Source organism: Camelus dromedarius, chromosome 16 (assembly GCF_036321535.1).
Source record: "Camelus dromedarius isolate mCamDro1 chromosome 16, mCamDro1.pat, whole genome shotgun sequence".
Taxonomy (NCBI): Eukaryota; Metazoa; Chordata; class Mammalia; order Artiodactyla; family Camelidae; genus Camelus; species Camelus dromedarius.
In genome coordinates, this window is record NC_087451.1 from 27,697,869 (window position 1) to 27,710,091 (window position 12,223).

Consider the following 12,223-nt stretch of genomic DNA (forward strand, 5'->3'; position numbering starts at 1 on the left):
CGGAGTGGTTGGCTGCCAGCCCTGTGGGGTGGTGTGAAGGCCGGGAGGCGGCTGCGGGGAAAGGCGGGCCGGAAACTCCAGACCCGAGAGCAGACTCAGTAAAAGTCTGCGATGAGCATTCTGACTGTTTGTGCCCTCACTACCGGCAGCCAAACCCTTCAGTAGAACTTGGCCCCTGATTCCAGCCTCCCCAATCAGTGGGAGGACGGAGGAGGGGCGTGTGGGATCCCAACACCCCTCCGATGTGGGTGTTGCCAGGCCTTCGTGTAGCTGACACATCCGTCTCAGGAGCATCCTCATACTGACAGATGCCTGCAGGCATGCTGGAAAAAATGGGAAAGCCTCAGGGTAGCTACAGCTCCAGGGCCACCCCTCAGAATCTGCCTCACAGTCCAATGGGCCCATCCAGCACTCTGCAACCTCAGTGCCTCACCAAGCCACACACATGGCACCACCACCAATGGCCAGTCCCCTCCCCTGAGATGTTGTCTGGCTCAGAGAGGACCCCAGCTAACCTGCCCCGCCCCCTCCTACCTGCTCACGTGGGTCTTACCATCCAGGTGTAGCTGAGCACACTGGCCTTGGAACAGACACCTTTGGGGCTTTTCTGACCACTGCCTGATCAGGCTCTCCCACCCACCCTGCAGCCCATCAGAGCCCCATGAGCAGTTCTGTGATAGCCACCCCTCCGCATCGCAAGTTGCCTCCAACCTGGCCTCTTCAGCACTTCAGGGTTTCCTCAGAGCCTCATCGGCACTGGGACGGGCCTTTTGTGCCTGCTCACTTGTTTAAGGGCTGTCTCCACGCAGGGCAGCCCTGTCTGCCTGCACTGTGCATGCACTCTGAGCAGACCCCACACGGGGCATATGCTCTGCCAACATCTGTGGGAGGAATGACTAGTGATGGGGGCAGATGAACACGCGGTCCCCCAGTGTGTGCCTTCCCCTCTGGCTGCTGATTCTTGCCTGGAGGGGGCGGGGTGCCTCAGGCTTAGTGGGGTCTGTGTCTGGGCACTGGCAGTGGGAGGTGGGGAGGCAGAGCAGAGCCACCTCCCTTAGTGGCCTGGCTAGACTGGACCTAGGGAAGACCAAGCAGGACAGACCAGACCCCGTGAGGCGCCCGTGAAGACAAGCCCCAGAGATGCTCCCTGGATGCTGCTCGGAGCCCTGGGGTGCTGGACCACAACTTGACCAGCCTCCAGAGGCTCCCTTGGGACAGGGGATTATTTCAGACCGGAGCCAAAAATTCCGGTGGCTTGACAAACCAGCCACACACCACAGCAGAAAGGACTCTCACCTTCCCCATGGCATAGACCTGAGCCGCCCAGGGTCTAGGATGTGATCACAGCAGAGACCACGGAGCTGACTGTGGGGTCAGAGGTCATGTTTGGGAGGTGTGCGAGGCCCAAAAGAGGAGACTTTCCTTAATGTTCTTGTAGTACATTCAGCCTCTTTTTGCAGCTCATACTTTTCTTTCCCAATTTGCTATCTTAAAAAATGACAGATCTTCGGGACCAGGGTCCCATGGAGAGCCCTTCCTCGTGGAACATGAGGCGTGGGCAGAAAGACGGCCACCCCCTCGGCCATCACGCACTGCTCATTCATGGGGAACCTGGTGTTAAACCGTTGGTAGATGACCTGCTTCTGGGTCAGGGTTTCCCATGCAGCAGAGCAGCTCCCTCACTGCAGTGTACTGAAAGTCAGCCCTTGACAAAGGATTTTAGGGAAAAAAAAAAAAAAGGCAGATCTGCATGTTAACATTCACAGCAGCTTCATCTAATAGTCAAAGGCTGGAATGAAGCCAGATGTCCTTCATCGGGTGAGCAGTTAAAGGATGTGGCGCATCCACACATGGAACACCACTCGGCAATCAAAGGAACAAACTGCTGACACTGCAGCCTGGGTGAGTCTCCCGGGAAACTGGGTGAGTGAAAAGAGCCGGTCCCTAAAGGCTACATGCTGTGTGACTCTCTTTATATAACATGGAAATGACAGCATTTTAGAAATCGAGGACACAGTAAGAGTTGCCAGACATTAGGGGAGGCGGGGTTATGGGAGAGCAGCGCCAGGGACCTACACTGGATAAGACTGGATACAGCATGATATGCATGTGAAGGAACATGGGTGCAATGTATTCAGGGCACTATCCCGGTTGGGATTTTGTGCTAGTTTTGCGAAATGTTACCATTGCAAGAAAGTACATAAATACAGGAGGGCTTGCTCTCTGCTATTTCTTATAACTGCATGTACCTCTACAGTCATCTCAATAAAACTCTCAAAAAACGTCAAAGCCCCAAAAAGCTAAAAATTTAATACGATAAATCGCTGCTTTAACTCTTTTCTACACCTTCACCTAGGTGCACCAACTGTTCACGTTTTGTCCCAGTAGCCTTTTCTCTCTGCATTTGTACAAGCATGTGTATTTATATTTGAAAGTAAGTTGATGAGATCCAGGCACTTTCCCTCCAAATAGTTCAGCAGCTCCAAAAATCCCAGGACCTGCTCCTACTCAATCGTAACCAGTCACCATGCCCAACAGCCATGCAGTCATGGACACAATAATATTATCTAATACACAGTCCAGTTTAGAATTTCCCCTGTTGTCCCCAAATGGTCCTTTACAGCCGGTTGTCACATTGCGTTGAATCTGTTTTCACTCCCTTAACCTACCACGGCCCCACCATCTTTTGTTTTGTTTTGAATTTTCATGACATTTGCATTATTTAGAGGCCGCAGGCTGGAGCTGCCTGATAGTTTCCTGGAGTTAAACATCTGAGGCAGTGAGGTGGGGTAGATGAAGCCCCTCAGGAAGTCCAGGATATCAGGTTGTGCCCCTAGTGTGGACGCACAGACTGAACACTTGGTGAAGATGAGGTCTGCAGGTTCCTCCACGGTCTAGGTCCCTCGTAGACTAAGTAAGCTGTGTGTGGGGCAATTCTTTGAGAGCATAAGTGTGATGTGTTTCCAATAACCGTTTGCCCAGTGGTTTTAGCATCAACTGATGGTCCTTGCCTACATCCACCGTTATAATTATGTTTGCAAAATCACAACTTTCCAACCTTGTCACTTCCTCTACATTTAATAGGCATGTTTTGGTCAAGATTTTTTAAATTCTGAAGTATTAATACAAATGAATGGATTTTTTAAATTCAGTGATTCTTTCTGATGCTCAGATTGACCCAGATTTGGCCGGTGAGACCCCCTTCAAGCTGACTTTCGTGCTCCTCTTTTTTGGGGGGGGGGAGTGACTTTTTACTTTTATATTATTTCAAACTCAGAAGTTGCAAGAACAGTATAAGGACCTCCTTCGTATCTTCGTTCTTTCTTTTCTTTTCTTTTTGAGAGGGGAGGTCACAAGGTTTATTTACTTTCAGTGGAGGCACTGGGGATTGAACCCAGGACCGCGTGCGTGCTAAGCACGTGCCCTGCCACTGAGCTACACCCTCCCCCGCTTCCGTGTGGCTCCTAGACAGACGCGCCAGTTGTTTACGTGTCGCGCATTTGCTTTACCATCTCTCTCTCTCTTTGTCCACGTACATATAAAAATTTTTCTGTACCACCTGAGAGTAATGGAGAGTGCACCTTTGTGGCTAAACACTTCATGTGTTTCCTAAGAAGGAGGTGTTTTCTAAGAAGCAGGCATTTCCTTACGTCACCACCAAGCCGTGATATGCCGTTGGGAGAGCTACCTGTGACGCCGTACACTGAGCGACTCTACAACCACCTGTAGCACTGACATCTTTCCTGCATCTTTTTGAGGTGTTTTTGTTATTCTCCCAGCACTTCCTCATTTCTGCCACAAGAAGGCGTCCTAGGCTCTCCCAGCCCTTGAATGCACCGTTTCTCAAGGAAGCCCTGGACCCTTTTGGAGGGGAATGGGATTTAGAAACCAAGATCTGGAGCTGAATGTGCTCATTGCTACTGGGGTGCCTCTGCTTTGTAGGCCCCTCTTGGGGGACAGAGCTAGCATCCTGAATTCGCCCAAATCTCTCTCACTTCAAACCAAACCTCAGTCTTCTTTCTGCTCTCCCCTCCTTCCATATTTACATTTGGTGGAATTGTATGAACTTGCCAAGAGTCAACCATTTTCAGTCTACAAAATATGGGAAACCTACATGGTTCCACTGATACCCTTTCTCCACAGTGAGAACCCTTTTTTCCAGCAGTATTACTATATTTATTAACTTGCTCTGTTCCAAAATACCCTCCAAATAGCTTCAGAATTCCTTCCACCAACCAGACCTACTAAGGAAATGTCAAGGCCTCCTTGTAGGTATTTTTGTCCTCAGAAAATTACTTAAATTCTTTATTTCTGTGTGATTATGTTAATCTGACACCTAAGTTAATCTATTACTAAATTTTAAGGTCTTTTTTTCTTTTTTTTTAATGTAATGTTCTATTTTTGATTATGAAAAATATTTCTTATTTTATTTAAATATTATTGGATTGAAAAGTTAAAAGTATAAGAAGAGACATATCCAGAAAAGGATCATCTCTCCTCATCCATTCTCACTCGCCCCCGGGGGAACTCATCTGCTTCAGGTTCTAGGGTAGCCTTTCTGCCTTTCTTCCCGCAGAGATGAGCATGCTAAGTGGACAGAGGTGCAGGCTCTTTCTCTCCTTCCTTCTTCCACAATAGGTGACAAAGAACATACCTTCTTTGTTCTTTTCTCTACAGCCTACGTGTCCCATTCTGGGACTAGGTCTAACTCCGCTCCCCTCTACACACAGTACATCCAGAGCACAAAGCCTGTGATATGGGCGGTCACAGCACCCAGGCAGCCCTGGGAGTGGATTGCAGTGAGGTCCAGGCTCCCCTGCCCACAGTGACTGGAGCTTTGACACCTCCTAGCTGCCTGGACCTGTGTTCTTTGTCGGTAAAACTAGACCCAGGGAGGTGGAGGCTCAGGCAAGGGAGCCAGACAGAGCATCCCAGGCAGCAGTTCCCCCAGGTGGCCGTAGGAAGCCCTGAACCCAGTCAGAAGGTGAGGCTGGGGTCCTCACCCAGGCTGCACAGAGTCCCTTCAAGCCTTGCCCAGGCCCCGGCGGAGTGCTGGGGTGGGGGTGGGGGGGGGTTTCCAGGTATCCCTAGTGGGACCAAGCCTGTGTTCTCCAAAAAACGTTTCCAACTGTCATTCCATTAGGACTTCAGGTCACAGATTAAGGGTAAAAATCCCCTGGCTGGGCTGGCCTGGGAACCGATCTCCTCCCACCTGAACCCTTGGGAAATGCGTGGCTCCCTCTCAGAGCAAGTGGCTTCTCGGCCCCTCTGAGCTGGACCCTGGGAGGCAGGGCCCTGCCCCATGCCCTGCTTACAGTCCAGCCAAATGCATTGGAAATATACATATGCAAATATATACATAATTGTGGTAAAATTGCATTTTAAATTTAATCAGCTTAAAATCTGCTTTCCAAGACAGGTCTTTCAGGAGATTTTCTGTGTTATCAATACGGCGGTGGCTTTCCACAGCCAAGGAGTGAAACGTAAGGTCCTGGTGGCCGCCTGCTGTCCACCCTCACTGCCCTCCACCGCACCGCACGGCCTCGCCAGTCCTTGCTCTCTGTCACTGGGTGCCGGCACGCTCAGCCCGCTCCCCAAGACTTTCCTCAGCTCCCTCACAGCACTAGGGCTATGCCCACGTGTCACCCACAGGGGGCCTCCCTGATCCCATCCCACCTGCTGCCCTCTGCCAGGTGTCTCCATTTTCTCTCCCCTCCTGACATCACATCATCCCCCCACCTCACCCACATCAGGTAAGCCTGGGACAGGACCCCGGTGAGCAAGTGTGTGATTGTGAGGGCATCAGCGCGTGGGGCTGCCCCACGCTGTTGTCACTTGGTGGCCTCCAGGCAGGGCAGACACCTGGGCAGGTGAGAACCTCGGCTCATCCTCACACGAGCAGGAGAGATCACACTGCTGATTTCCCCAAATGCATGTCTAAGTTGCCCCCCCTACCAGATGGCAGAAGAATCAGCACGCTGGATTCAGGGGCTTGCTGGGCCCTTGGTGTCCTGCTCTAGGAAATGGATCCTGGCCCCCAGGTGGATGGCGAAGGTGTCCCTGCAAGGGGTGTAAGCGAGCGCTCAGTGCGGCCCCCACCGCCCTCTAACCAGCCCTGGGACGCCAACACAGTGGGGTCTGTACAGGGCAGGGGAGGCCACCTTCCCACTCCTCCCAGCCAGAGTGCTCCCTCCCAGGCAGTGGCGGCTTGACAGCTGTTCCCAGGATCTGCTTTAAATTAAAAAGTGGCGTGGCCCTTTAAGAGAAGCATCCGCCGCCCCCGCCGCCCTGCTGCCCCCTTTGAAGTTGCTGGCGCTGAAAGGTTCCCAGTGGCAGATCTGAGGGTTTGCTTCTGCCTCCCCAGAGGCCACGTGCGGATCACAGGGAGGGAGTGGGGCGGGCCGAAGGTCACATGGCCAGCCAGGCCTCCCTGGACCAGTGGGCTGCAGGGATGGGAACCAGCCGGAGCTCATTAGGGCTCGGCAGAGCCAGCAGCTAGGAGAGCTAAGGAGGAGGTGTCCCGCCCTCCCCGCGGGGCCTGGGGCAGCCTGACCTCCCCAAAGCCCTCTGACCTGCACAGTGAGGAACACACCTGGCACTTTGGGGATGCTCCGTGACACCCCAAGAAGCTCCATCTCCACAGAGGTGTGGACAGCCCCTCCCATCCCCATCCCCTTCCTCCCCCCAGCTTTGGAATGTGGCCATTCCCAGCAGACCCAGGTGAACCCACGCTCCACAGTTTGCTCAGGTCAGCTGAGGGTCCCTCTGCTGAGACTGCCCACAAGCCAGGCGGGGCTGTGTGGGAAGGGTGAGATGGGGCAGAGGTACTGAGAGGTGGACAGGTCCTTACAAATGACCAGTAGGGTCCAGGGTCCCCAGGAGTTGAGCCTGGGGCCAGGGAACCTCATGCGTCCTCTGTTCACTGGCATGAGGGGCTGCAGAGTGAGCCCCAGGGGCCCTCACCACTCAATGAAGACAGCCTTGACTCCCACATGCTCTCAGTCCTGGGTGAGGGGTGTGTGGGTCCCTTCTGCAAGTGACCCCAAGGCTGCTGACAGCCATCTGATTCTCGGGAGAGGGTGTCTTCTGGTATCAGGCCTGAGAGCTGTCCACGAAGGCCTGTGACCAACCAGGTGTTCCCGGCTTTGCCCTCCCCTGCTTCTGCATGAGACCCCTCCAGGCTAGGGGCTTTTCTCATCAGGGCCCTGGGATGTGAGGTGAGAGGGGCTCCTGCAGACGGATAGGGGGCTTGGGGAGACCCAAAGGGCTCAAGCTCTGCGGCCACACAGCCTGGGCTTGAGGCCCCTGCCCGCTCAGAGCTGGTGACGGACCCTCAGCTGGTAGGCGAGCAGGGCTTCCTCTCAGAGCCAGCCGCCGTGGGGAGCGAAGTGGTCTGCCTCACTCCCTTGCCCTCTTGGGCCTCAGAGGCCAGCAGCTGGGACACAGAGCTGCCCAGGTGGTGTGTGAGGCGGGGCGTCTGAGGCCAGTAGGCAGCAGGGGGCCCCAGACAGGACACAGGCAGCAGCTGTGGCCCAGGGTAGCCCTGGGCTCAGGGCCCTCGGGGATCCCCGGGAGGGGGCGGACCACGTGGCTCAGGGCAGTCCCAAGTCCAGGCAGGGACACTGGGGCTGGGGCTGCTGGACGTCCTGAGGCCCTGAAGGCCCAGTCCCAGGTGGGAGCCCCGGCATCACTGCACCCACTGCCCCCTCCTCCCCAGTGCCCGCTGGCCAGCCTGGACTCCAGGCCTGCCCCAACTCGGGCCCTAGCTCATGTGTCCTGAAATGTTCCGTCTCTGAAACCCCTTTCCCAGCAATTGGGCACATGTCCACAAGTGGACCCCAACTCCCGTCGGCTAACTCTGCTCCTGTCTCTGTATCTTCCCCCACAGAGGTTCGCCCCCTGCACCTCCATCCTCTGTCTGGGACACCCCTCTGAAAGAGGCAGAGGCTCCCTCTGAGCTCTCACTTTCCTGGGCCTCTTTGCATCCGGGCACACATGCGATCTAAGCTTGGCTGGAAGCACCTGCCACCCACCTGAATGGAAGCCAGGAAGCTGAGAGGCGGGAACCACACAGAACCCACCCTGCACAGGGCAATGGTGGGGGGGGCCGGCAGAGAAGGGCGGGTGCCACGTCCAGCATCTGTGATGTCCACGGGAGCATGGCAATGAGGCAGTGTGGGTTATTGTTCCTGCCTCTCCTCCCCAAGCTCTGGGGTCTGCTCTCCAGACATTCCACGAGCCTGCCATGCCCAGGACCTCAGTCTCCCTTGGTCCCTGAGGGACGGCCAGCACCCAGGAGTAATGACTGTCACTGATCCATGGTTGCTGGCCTCATTTCATGTTCCCAAGAACCCTGGGAGGCAGGCACTATTCTGGTCCCCACCTTACAAATGACAGACCTGGAGTTCAAGAGACCCAGCGGGGGCAGAGCCAGGCCCTACGTGCAGAGGTCGGGCTCCCGGTCCCCCGATGCGCCCTGCAGTGTGGGAGCCCCACAGACATCCGTCTACGGAGGGAACGGGGAGGCACATACATCCCATGCCCCAGCAGGGGCTCTCCGGGGCGGGGTGAGCCCACTACGTTCCAAGCCCTACACTCCGCTCACCTGATCCCACCTCCCCAGTCACCTGATGCTTCAGACCCGGCCTGCTGCCCTCATTGGTGTTTGGGGGTTTTTTAGGTAAAATTCATAATATACAACCACTTTAACTTGTACAGTTCTATAACAGTACATTCACAATGTTGTCCAACCATCATCACAATCAATTTTAGAATGTTCATCACCTCCAAAAGAAACCCTGTATCCATTAGCCGTCACTCTCTGTTCCTCCCTGTCCCTTGGCAACCAGCAAGCTGCTTCCTCTCGCTGCAGATGTGCCTGCTCTGGGTATTTCATGCACATGCAATCCTAGGGTATGTGGCCCTCTGCGTCCGGCGCATTTCACTTAGCCGTGTGTTTTCAGGTTCCCCCACGTGTAGCACGTGTCAGCACTCTGTTCCCTTTTATGGTTGAACGGAGTTCCGCTGTATCAATGGACCACATTTTGTTTATCCATTTTATCTGCTGTGGACGTTTGGGTTGTTTCCACCTTTTGGCTGAAGTGAGTACTGCTGCTGTGAACAGCCATGTGCAAGCTTTCGTTTGAACATCTGTTTTCATCTCTTTGGAGACCATACCCAGGAGTGGAATTGCTGGGTCATGTGCTAATTCTGCATGTAACATACTGTTTCCTACAGCGGCTGCACCGTTTTTCATTCCCACCAGCAGCATGCCGGCCCAGGTCCTCCACGTCCTCACCAGCACTTGTTGCTGCCCATGTTTTTGATCATCTGAGTGAGTGTGAGGTGGCCTCTGACCTGCTGCTTTTCAACCCACTTCTCAGGGTCCTAGTGGCCTCTGGGCTGGTTGCAGGCAGCCTGGAAGCCGAGACCCAGACCTGAGTGGCTCCAAGGATCTTCTGTCTCGGGAACGGCCCCCTCCAGACTTTGGAAGCTGAAAACTCTGAGTGGGGGAGTCTGAGGAGCACAAGGCAGAGCTGGCCCCTGGGGGAATGGAGCCCAAAGGCAGAGCCAGTCTGTGCTAGTCAAGAGGAGGGCAAAATGTGAACAGCCCAGGGTCTTGTGGGCTGTCGCCACCAAGGGTAGGGGTCGAGGTCCAAGCTTCATCAGAGGGGAAACGAGGAGGCAAGACACAGCAAGACAGGGGTGTGCTGGAGAAGCCACTTCACTTCTGCCCGCAGCATGGAATCAACCAAGCGGGAACTCATTTTGGTCGACGTGCAGGCTAGAACTCCTTCCAGCAATGCCAGCGAGCACAGCGCTATGCTCCCCGCTTGCCCTGGAATTCCACTGGCCGGCATCACGGCCGACACCGCAGCGCCGAGCGCTTTCACGCATGGGCTCCCGCGATCCCACGGCCGCCCTCTGACGGAGGAACGGTCATTGCCCCGCTTTGAAGAAGAGGAAATGGAGGCACACAGAGAGGTCGCGGGCCTTGCGCAGGATCTCCCTGCCAGGAAATGGCTGGGAGCCAGGTCAGCAGGAAGCACGACCCTAGGCAGGCATGACGTCCCACTGGCAGCAGAGCCTCCCTGCCCGGGACTTGGAATAACTGGCTCCCAGAGGTAGAGGGCTCTTGGGACAGGTTCTCCCGATGCCTAGGTAGCCGGGGGCAAGGGGGACACTGTCATTTGGGGGACCTTTGTTTGAAGTGCCTGCCTCTGGCCAGCCCCACACGTGGCCATTACGATGGCCTGACTACAGGGGGGTGGCCGGCGTGAGTTTCCAGATGAACAGAACTCCCCGTCCACTCTTCCGCTAGTGTCTCTGAGTCTCAGTTTCCCTCATCAGGAAGATGGGTGCACAGCTGCTCCCCAGTGCCAGTGGGGAGGACTTGTATTTTTCACAACCTGCCCTTTCCTTCACTGCGTGACCCCAGGCAAGGCCGACCTCCAGGGCACCTCAGCCTGATCTTCAGCTTTGAGGCTTAAGTTCCAGCTTAAACCTCACCCAACAGCTCTCAAGGGCCCTGTCTGGTCTCCTGGAGTGTCTTCCAAGAGCCTGGCCTGCTGTGTGGTGTGCAGGGTGGGTGTTGTAACTTTCTAACCTGCAGCTCGATACTGGCCCCAGGACTGGTGAGGACCGTGGTCGGGGCCAACAGGGCAGGAGGAACGCAGGAGCGGGGTCCCCGTTGCTGCCAGAAACTCCCGCAACCTCTAATTTCCTGCCCCAGAGGGGCTGCAGGTACCTCCCAGGGGACACAGCTTCCCCACTGCCCTGGACTAGGAGGGGGCTCAGGGAGCCCCGCCCCGGTTCTAGACCTCAGTTCCATAAGACCTATTCCCTGTCTCTAAAATGGCGTGATGACATTCACGGAGCTGCGGCTGGGAGGGGAATGAGGGGTCCACCAAAGCTGCCGATGGTACTTGGAGTGTGTGGAGGCTGAATAAATGCTTTTCTTTCTTTCGTCCACCCAGCCGGCCAGGGCGGAAGCCTCCCAAGTGAACACCTGCACCCCACCCCATTTTGATTTCTGAGGAGGCATCTCCTCTGCCACCAGTGAGCACGCTGGGAAGGTGAGATGATGGAGCAGAGGTGCTACGTTGGGCGGAGGTCACTGAACAGAGATCAAGCCTGCAGCTCTTCGACCCTTGCCCATGCCCCAGTGGCGGCTGGGGAGGGAGGGGTTCTTGGGGATCCTCCTGGAGGAGGGAGGCACGAAGCCAGGGTGCACGCGGGGAGGATCCAGGACCCCACCCCGAGGCCCACCGACCTCAGTAGGTGGCAGCGCCCCGTCTGCCCCCGCTGCCTCGGAGGGCCGCTCAGATTCTGTCCACCCAGGCGCGGGACAGGGCGACTCCCCCGTGGCGCCGTGCCGCGGCGCCCGGTTCCTCCCGCAGGTCGCCGAGGGCGCCGGGGCCTCGCGCCACACCTGTCCGCTCCTTCGGGAGGCCCCGGCGCCGCTGCTGCCGGCCCCTCGGCGCGGAGCCCTGTGTCCGCCGTCGCTTTGATCCCGGGGGCCCCGCTGGATAAAAGTCCCGGGCGGCTCTGCGCCAGCGCCAGAGGGGAGGCAGCCGAGCCGGGCGTACCAGCGGGCTGGCGCTGGGCGAGCGACGCCGAGGAGTCGGGGCCGCGGGGCGGCCCGCGCCGGCCGCGGTGAGCGCGGGGCTCCGGGACGGTTCGGGGTGGGGGCTGCGGCCCGGGGTTCCGGTCGCCCGCGGGCTGCTCTGGCCCTGGGCGGAGGGGGGCGAGGGGGACCCCGGCGGCTCAGGTGAACGCGCCCCCTGAGTCCCCGGCTCGACGGGCTCGGCCGGCTGCGTGGCGGACGGAGCTCCCCCCGCGCGGAAAAGCCCCGCTCCTTCCCCGGCGGCCCCCGCCCGCCTCCCCCCGCCTCCCCTTCCAGCCGCCCGGGGGCGGGGGCGGCGGCGCCGGGCTGGCCGCGGTGAATGAGCCGCCGGGGCCGCCGGGCCGCGCTGCCCCCCACGGAGCCGGGCCGGGAGCGCCTCCGGCGGCCGCGGCGGGGTAGTCCAGGCCCCTCTGTCAGGCTTGCGGTTTGGGAAGAAAAGGCGATGCCTCCGCCAAGAAAAGAGCGAGCGCGGCCCCCTCCCCCTCCGCCGAGCCCGGGCGGCGGCGGCGGCGGCACATCTAACGCGCGGGCACCCGGGCCGCCGCGGCCCCCGCAAACTACGCCCAGGCTCGGCCCCCGCCGCTCATTGGCGCGGGT